Source organism: Cryptomeria japonica, chromosome 10 (genome assembly GCF_030272615.1).
Source record: "Cryptomeria japonica chromosome 10, Sugi_1.0, whole genome shotgun sequence".
NCBI lineage: Eukaryota > Viridiplantae > Streptophyta > Pinopsida > Cupressales > Cupressaceae > Cryptomeria > Cryptomeria japonica.
The window spans coordinates 348138022-348147400 of NC_081414.1; positions in this window are offsets into that span (position 1 = coordinate 348138022).

A 9379-nucleotide genomic window follows, 5' to 3' on the forward strand; every position below is an offset into this window, starting at 1 on the left:
CCAACTACAATCTTACAGACTTAAGTTTAGTGAAGAAGTCTTGTATAGTATCAAAATTGGTTGGATTCAACCCTATGAGTTCATTCTCTAACTGATGACCTCTTAGCTCATCCTGCTTACCAAAGAGGTTTTCCAAAGTGGTCCACACTGCATTTGGTGTAGTGGCAGATTCAATGTGAAAAAGAAGGTCTGGAGAAACTAACATACATAGAGTACCAAAAGCTTCATCACATTTATTAAACCATTTAATCTTTTCTACAGCATCTTGAGGTTCAGTTTCAAGTCCCATAGTAACATAATGATATCCATGTCTTTTTAGATATATTATCATCTTATAATTCCATTCAAAATAATTATATGGTGTTAAAAGTGGAACTATAGATGCATCCATGATAGTAGAAAAGAAGATTGCAAAGAATCAGGAAAAGTGCAAGAAAGAAGGCACAAGAGACACCCCCCCTTTTCACTAGTCTCAAAAATCACCCCCCCCAAATATTACAAGGTTGGCACTTTATAATTAATGCATTTACAAGGCTTTTTATCAGATTACAATTCTTTTAAGAAACCAATAGAGATTTTAAATACAAATAATTTGAGACAAGATCTGAAACAAATTAGCCTTATAACTGCTTAATTTATCTCAATACCTTTCCAACAACTATTAGTTTTGAAAAATAGAGTTGTGAGGAAAAAGATATGACCAGTTGAAGAGAAAAAGAAGCAACTGATACAACCTTTAATATCTGATATAAAAAGGAAAAAAATTTCAATTAGACCTAAAATAATGGAGAGTGCTCATTTCCAGTTTTCTGTCAAGTATTTGTTTGCAAAAATTTGACACTTGAGGCAAAAGTTGTGCAACTTTTAAGAAATGTTGTTGAATTTCCCTGATAGAAAAATGGCTTAGGCCCTATTCAAGCTCAATTTCTAAAAAATTTATTAATTTTCTGGAAATACCATCCAAAACCCAGAAGTTTTTCGATGCTGAAAAGAAAACCCAGAAATCATTTTTTGTGAAAGTGAATAGAATTTAGAACAATAAAGCCAAAATGAAAATAGCTCCAGTAAAAAAAAATTTACTATGATTTTTTTTACTGTGTGCTCCAAACTCTGATTTTGGTGAAGTAAAAGTTACTTTTGACTTTGTCAAGCCTTATGGACACTCTGAAAATTCTTATTAAGCTTCCAATATTACTACAAAGCTGCAATCACCTAGATCTTACAAGAACACATACATGTAAACCAGATTTAACTAGAAGCTATTTTCCTCTAAACTATTCTGATTCTCCAGATCACACGAGAATGCAGGAGAAGAGCATACTTAGTTTTTAAGGAAAATATTAGCTATGTAAAAGTCTCAAATCCCTCAAATAAAAAAAAATAAAACAATGAGCTATACCAAGCAATAAGCTCTGATAGCATGTGAGATTCTACGAGAAGTGAGAATCGAGCCAAGATCTGATGTCGGTCGTAGATCACATGCAACTCCTCACACAACGGATGATCGAAGATCAAAATAGTTGAATGAAGATAATTTCAATATGAGAGAGAAATAGAGACAAAGAGGAGAATTTGGAGAAGACTCTCACCGAACTATCACTCCACTAACTTAATTAGTGAAAGTGAGAGTATAGTGCTTATTATATAGAAAAATATAAGTATATACATCCAAGGGGTGCATTAACTCCTATTCCCCATAAAAAGTGGGAGGTTTTACCTTCTTGGTAAATGCCAAAACATGTGGCATAACCTCCTTACATGAAGACAAAAAAAGAGTTGAGAAAGTTGGCACATAAGGCCAAAAGAGGGTGTGAAACCCAACTACCCCATAACCCACTTAGGAAATGACAAAATAGTGGTTATGAGAGGTGGCACAACAAGCCAAAAAAGGGTGTGTAACTCAACTACCCATGTGAGGTGGAGAGTTACACATGTAGCTGAAGTATTTTGCCACGTGTCCTCATATAAACCACACCTATTAACCTAAGCAAGCTTAAATAATATGTGTAGAAAAAATAAATACCTCCTAACATAAGGAAAATAAAAAACCTACACTAACATCAATCACGTTAGAGGTATGAGAGGGTAAAGGATCAGTAAAAATCTTAAGATTTTGATTACGAGGAGCTACTGATTAGTTTCCCTTATCATTCACACCCGCCACATATATAATATTATTATCAACCATGTCTTAAATCTTACTTTTTAATACAAAACATTTCTCAGTATCATGACCAGGTTGACGATGAAACTGACAAAAAGAATTATTATCAAAGTACAGTGAGGCTGCCTTAGAAGGGTCGACTGGATTTATTGGAGGAAGTTTGATAACATTTCTTTGTAACAACTTAGACATGATTCTATGCAAAGATTCATTCAAAGGAGTAACTTTTCTTTCTATTTTGAAAAATTTAGAAATAGGAGGCACACCTGTTGTAGCATTCACATTGTTGTTGTTGATGGTGTCATTGAATTTGATGAAGCCTTTATTTGGTTTAAACTTCACAAATAGTTGTTGATCACTTTCACCCTTATCACTCGGAGCCATAGGAGTAGATTTCTCTTGTTGAATCATAGTCAGTTGATAATTGTGAAGTGTTGCGAACAATTGTGGAAAAGGAGTAAACTCAGAAAGGAGAAGTTTTTCCCTAATGTCTTTTTGCAAATTAGAAATGAAAATTCTTTGAATATTATTATCAAGCACTGGAAAAGAAATTTGAGAACACGAATTCTTATATCTACCAATGAAATCAGTCACTTTTTCTTTAACACCTTGTTTACAATGCATTAAATCAGTCAAAGTGATTTTAGGACCTATGTTGTTTTGAAATTGTTGAATAAAAGCATTTGCTAATTGTTGAAAAGAATTAATATAATAGGAAGACAAAGAGCAATACCATTGTAAAGCCTTATCTCTTAGTGTTCTAGTAAACAATTTGGCAAGCAATCTTTGATTATAAGTAAAGTCAATACACAAGGTTTGGAATGTTTTTACATGTGTTAAAGGATCACATTTTCCATTATAGAGTTCCAATTGAGGGACTTCAATGTGTTTAGGAGGGAAAGATCTAACAATATCAAGAGAAAGTGGGCTTGCAAGATCAAATGTGGGACACTAAACTTGGATTGACTCATAGAAGCAATTTGTTGTTGCAATGATGACAATTTGAGTAAGATTATTAATAGTTGCTTCGGTTGAGGAATTTATGTTAGACATGTTTGATTGAGAAGGTGTGATATTATTGAAAGAAGCCATTCATTGAGAATAGGGTGGTGGAACACTATGGTAAGTAGGCATAGGAGATGATTGAGTAGGAAATGAGACACTAAAAGGAAGGATAGAATGATTGGATGAATGGCCCCCTTGTGTCACATTGATTGGTTGAGAGACAATATGAATACTCATTGAAGGCATAGATAAAGATGGAGGATTGAATGGAGAACAGGGGTTTCCCCCATGAATAATGGTTGTAGGTATGACATTTTGAGTTGATGTAGCCATGATGTTTGAAGTGAAAGTAGGAATGCTAGTCATTGGAGTGGTCAACGGAATATAATGATTGATTTGTGTAGAAGGTTGTGAATAACCTAAGTTCTCAGCACAACTCTTCATAGGCATAACATTAGAATCCACAATATGAGAAATACCACGCAATATATCAATTCCATTCTTATCACTTTGAATCATGCATTTTAGACCTTCAATTAATAGAAGAGCTTCACTATTAGGATATTCTTGGGACATCCATTATTGGAAATTGTCAAATTGACTGTCCAATTGGAAAGTTCATCTATAGAAACTCTAGTCAAAGCTTCTTCTTCGTCATTGGAATCATCAATTGGGTAGATCAGGTTTCTACTAGGATGGGAAGAATTAGCATTATCCTCATTGAAGAAGTCACCCAAATTAAGCTACATCTCTCCAGGAATTAAACCTTGGGAAGCCTTAAGTCTAATGCTTCATCTAACGGGGATAGTATAAATAGGACTAATAGTTGTAAAACTCGTGCACTAGAGGGAAAATTTGAATTTTTAATGTTGGGAACAAAGTTTGCAAAATTGAATAATGCAATATGATGATTAGACAATTGAACTTTGTGGAAAGAAGAAATGACACACTTTTCAAGAAAAATTATGATAAAAAGAGATTGAAATTTAAAATTAGGGCCAATGGGATAACCACTTAATTTCAAAATTAAAATTGACAAAATTAAGATTTTTAAAATTAGGGCAGATTATGATTAACCACTTAATTTTAAATGTTTTCTTGAAAGTTGGAATATTGAAATTAAGAAGTATTTTTCATTTTAGAGGGATCAAAATTCGACAAAATCAGCCAATTTTTCGGATTTAAGCCATTAAATACAATCATAATAGTCCCCCAAAATTTCGGGAAAAAAGCCAAGGACCAGGTTGAAAGTGTACTTGGTCTGCCCAACTTTTTTGGAAATTTTCAGGGATGAAAGCTACGATGATTTTAGAGCTAATCCCAAAAAATTAGTTCATTTTACAAACTTTAGATAGATGAAAATAAGGTTTGAACGTCAAAATAGGACCTTATTAGAGTTTTGAAAAAGATGAGAAATTAAATTGTAAATTTGAAAAAGGTCAAACCTAATGGATAGGGCCACCTTGAATAATATTTAGAAAAGTGAAATTGATTGAATTTTGCACAAAATCCAAGTAAATTTGAAAATCAGGGTTTTAGGGCCTAACCACTGAATTTTGAAATTTTGAATTTTGGAAAGGGAGGGAAATTGAAAATTTAAATTTTTAGGCAAGAGGACAAGTCTGAAATAGTCCTAAATCTGAAAATTAAATGTGAATCTAATTTTTGCACAAATTCAAGTTGATTTTTGAAAATTAGGGTTTTGACAATTAAACACTTAATTTTTTAAATTTGATTTGCAAATTGAACAAGACAATGAAAGAATTGAATTTGACAAGTAAAGTAATTTTCAAATCTAAGACAATAGATAGATTTTTTTTGCAAAACACAAGTTCAATTTTGACAACTAGGGTTTTGAAATGAATTAACCATTAAGTTTTGTAAGGAAATTAAACTTGTAAAGGAAAAATATGCAATAATTTTTAATGTAAAGCATGTAAGACTTCAGGTTCACCAAAATATTGTTGGCAAATGCACACTCCAATGAGACATTGTAGGTGATTGAAGGTTTTGTCATTGATGGCAACTTTACAATCCTATGACACCGACACCAGCAAAGTTAGATTCTACACCTGCACACAGACTACCAGCACTGAGAGTGAAAGGAAGCATACCAGCACATAAGCCGACAAGAATTTTGTTGTTACTATATTTTGTTTATTATTGTAAAATCATTGTAAGCCAACTTGGCAAGTTGTAAGATGACTCACATATATAAGAGATCATTGTAGAACAAATATGTATTAGATGGAAGAAAATATATGGGCGAAATAAGGCAGACCTATTATGCGAATTATAGGTTAAGGGTTTATGTAAGAAGCAGAGCTATAAACCGGTACTGGATCTGGCATAGTAGATGCTATTTTGAAGCAGTACAAGACATTGGATTTATAGAATCCATTTTGTAAGTCAGTGAGACTTCCCATTTTGTAATTGAGCAGTGAGCTCTAGGCACTTGGCCTTCCTGCATGGGTAGACCCCTCTTGTAGCAGTAATATTCTCTTATTGGCCAGTAAGTGAATATTGTGGGTCACAAATCCCACCGAGGTTTTTCCCACACCGGGTTTCCTCGTTAAAATATTGTGTTATGGTGTGTTTTTCATGTGGTTGCTGTTATCTTTGTTCATTGCATTATTTCTTGTTTATCGGTACACAGTTCTAATTTGCCGTACATGTTTTAAGTTAAGAAAATATTATTACCAACCCCCCCCCCCCCCTCTTAGTATCTGTGGGAATCCTAACAATTGGTATCAAAGCTTGGTCCTCTATTTTCAAAAGCCTAACAACTTGAGGAAGATCTTAACATCGGTAGAGATGGAAAACTTGATGAAGCAAGTAGAAGGAGCTCTCTTAGACTATGATGCAGAAAAATTGAAAAATATCGAACTTGAAGATGATCTAAAGGCTGCTCAGGATATTATTCAAGCACTTCAAGAAAATCTTACTATTTCAAGAAACAAGAGAAGAGAACATTGTGAAAAGATGCATAATGAGAATGATGAAAAGGAAACTCTTAGTGATCTGATGAATAAGCTGAAACAAGAAAACATGACAACAAAGAATGAGATGCAGAATATGACTATGAGATTTTATAAAGAAATTGAAGATAGAAAGAAGAATGAAGAAGACTTGACTAGAAGACTGAATGATGTTGCAAATGAAAACACAAGACTTAGTTATGAAAATGATATGTTGAAGACAGATCTAATGCATGCACAAAATGACTCAAATGAACTCATGAGATAAAAAGGTATCTTGGAAGGAGAACTGATTGTTGTAGATCAACATAAAGAAAAATTCAAGAAAAGCTCAGAAGAACTTGGTGACTTATTAAAGAATCAGAAACCTAATGGTGACACTAATGGTCTTGGCTTGAAACTGGTGAAAGCTCTGGTACTGCAAACACACAAGATCATGGCAAACCGGTAAGACAACCTACTGCTTATAAATTTAATGGCAAATACTTTAACTGTAACAAGTATGGTCATAGAGAAAATCAATATAGATCTAGAAATTATCAGAATACCAGTACACCCACCAGTCAATGTTCAAAATGCAACAAAGTTGGTCATAATTTTGAAAATTGCAGAATGAATGTGAGATGTTATATTTGTGGAAGATTTGGACATTTATCTAATCAATACAGAACACAAACTGGCATAGGTTATGGGAAAGCTATTCAGAAAAATAATGTGACTTGTTATGCATGTAACAAAATTGGGCATATTGCTAAATTTTGTAGAAGCAAGTCCTCACCGGTAAATAGCAAAGGTCCTAGTTTGAAAGGTAAAGAAAATGTTGAAGAAGTAAAGCAGGAATTCTTAAAACAATGGATCAGGAAATCAGAACTAAATGTTGATAGGAATACTCCTCCACCGGCATATCAGAATAACTCTCCACCGGCAGAAGGAAGTAAGACTCCATTGGCAGGAGACTCTTCATCCAACTAAAGAAAATTTCTTTGAGGGTTTGGCAAACAAATGTGAAACATGCTATTATTCCCTCAGTTGATTGTAAGAAGTTAAAATTACTTCTATACCGGCAGATATGTTAAGTGATTACCTAACCGACAAGCATTAAATATGGTGGTTGGCAAAATTAACATTATAAATCAGTGTTTTTGGCTCCATTTTACTTCACCAAGCATTCAAACATTCAAAGAGCGTGAAAATTCTGAGCTAAGGCATTTCAAGCAAAGAAGAAAAACAATTCAGCAATCAATCTTTCCAAAGGCAGAAAAAGGTATTTATAATCATGGCATCCTCTTCTGTACCTGAATTCATAGAAAACCCTACTGTAGTGGAAGTAATCAAGCACCCTAGGCCCATTTTTCAGTTAGTTCCCGAAATCGCAAAGAAGGATGATAATATTGGTGCTTTTTCTCAAATCCCCAAAGGAGTAGTTTTTGCAGAAGACCCTAGGATGTATATTCATTGCCATATAGAAGAACTAGGAAATGAAGAAATTAAGAACATGTACAAGACTGTTATTTGTGATGATTCTGGTAATGTGAAACCTGAACACAAAATAATTGAAACCCTAGGATTCACAAAAATTCTCCGCATTCCTGAATTCCCTAAGAAAGTGATAAGGATTGTGTTGAGCAGGGTTCATGGTGAAATTTTTTGGCTAGATTCAATTCACAAAATAACGAAAGAGGTAGTAAAAGCTGTAACAGGGTTACCCTCCACCGGTAATAGACCTGACAAGACAAAGAAGGTCTCAAATGACCTAGTAATGAACCTAACAGGTGCAACATTTGACAAAAGGTCTTTAAGGGTGAATGATGTAATTGACATAAATGTGAGATTCATTAGCATGATTCTAGGCTACAAAACAACACATGCAAACAAACTAAATTCAGTTTCCAACTTATGCATAAAGAGTGCTCACGACATGATTAAGGATAATGTGAAAATTGATGTGTGTGAAAGGTTGAAAGCTGAATTGATTGACAATTTGGGAAATATCAAGAAGGATAAGAAAGGGACATTTAGATTTGGCAACTTACTTGTTTGCTTAATGATACATATAACCAAATAGGTGCCCGATATAGGTAATAAGAACCTTGGATTTGACATACTGATAGGCAAACAGTTATCTGACTTATTGAACAACATGGGTGAAAACAAAGAGAAGAATATTAATGAGTACTTTCAAGCATTGAAAGCCCGGATGAACACTAGAGTAAGATTATCACAAATAATTATAGATAAGTATAAGGATGACATATGTTTTGTGATTAAGAAGGATGAGATATGGATGGTGGCAGTTATCCCAAGAACAATTTGGGTTACTAAAATGGGTTATGAAACAGATGATCACATCATTGAAACATATGCAAAAGCCCTTCTGGAAGCACCCAAGGAACCTAAGGAAGAGGTATTTGGCAGTGTTGAAACCATTGAAAATCAATTCAATTCAAGAAGAGAGTGAAGAAAGTAGAAGCAATAGTGAGGAAAGGTTCAAGGCAGGCTAAGGCTATCAAAGAAGATGTACTTAAACAAACCGGTATCATTGAAGATGAGTTACAAGCACAACAACCAGAAACTCACCTTTCACCAGTAGAAACTTCTTCAGAAAGTGACATGCCAGCTACATTTAAAAGAGTTGTAAGGAAAAGAGAACCTTCACCGATATCCACACCTTTGCCTAGAAGAACCAGACAAAAACAATAGGCAGTAAGGCCCCTGGCTAAGAAGATAACTCCAAAGAACAAAAAGTTAACACCAAAGAAAAGGACTCAACAAAATATTGCTCCAATTGACAAACTACTAGATGAAATAATAGAGGATGGACAACTGAAAAACATCAACAAACTATATGATACATTATCAGTTGATGACAAGGAGAAAGTTGAAAACAATGTAATTCTACACTTGGATATCTATAAGAAATTTTTGATGCAAATTGTAGATGAAGTACCGATAGAACTATTTAAGAGACTTGAAGCTAGAAGGCAAGTGTTATAGAGCTTGACAAGAAAATGAAAACTAAGAAACTACTTGTTGTTTATCTTGTTAACTCACCAAAGGAGATAGATGATATGATCTCAAAGGCTAACCAGACAGTATTCTCAACTGCACACCGACATGTAGCACTTATGGTTGGCAGAGTAAATGAGGTTGCAGGTGAAAATGCTAACGCATGAGATATATTCCTTGTTGAGAAGGAAAAATAGGAAGAATATAGAAACCCCAAACCAATCAA